Genomic DNA, 605 nt, shown 5'->3' with positions numbered 1-605 from the left:
GTTTGACTGGGCCCGTTTTTATAACGATTCCCGAAATGCGGTTTTGAGGAAGGTCCCTTGACTCTTTCCTCCGCGCTCGCGGTGTTAATTACCTCCTGCAGAGTCGAATATTTTTGCGATCGAACTATCATCTTAATATCTTCGCGCAATCCTAGTTCGAAATTTAATAGCGCTTGGTCCTGTATTGTTTCGAGTATCGCTCGCTTTTGCTCACTCGTGTGCTCTCTTTTTTCTATTAACGACTCGTATAGCTCCATAGCTAACTGGTCCACGCGTCGTCCGTAAGTATGCGCGCTCTCTTGTGGTTTCTGTTTTAACGCATTAAACTCGAGTTGTAGATGCGACGTTCCACGTTTCCCTAGATAATTTATTTCGATTTCACGCCGTAGCTGCTCGAAACTCTGCATACTGCGCGTTTGAAAATGCAGTAATAATTTTCCTTTGAGTTTGGTATTCAATATTTCTTCGAGTAGAGCTGAGCGTTCTGCGTAGATGATTTTGTCCATCGCATACGTACTGGCAGTTATGAATTCTTGCGTTTTATTCCGTATAGATCCGTCGATTTCGGGTATTAAACGTCGAGCGTCTTTCAATCTTAAATAACC

This window comes from Trachymyrmex cornetzi, unplaced genomic scaffold (assembly GCF_001594075.2).
Source record: "Trachymyrmex cornetzi isolate Tcor2-1 unplaced genomic scaffold, Tcor1.1 scaffold942, whole genome shotgun sequence".
NCBI lineage: Eukaryota > Metazoa > Arthropoda > Insecta > Hymenoptera > Formicidae > Trachymyrmex > Trachymyrmex cornetzi.
The sequence above is the reverse complement of the archived record's forward strand: the minus strand, read 5'-3'. Positions refer to the sequence as shown.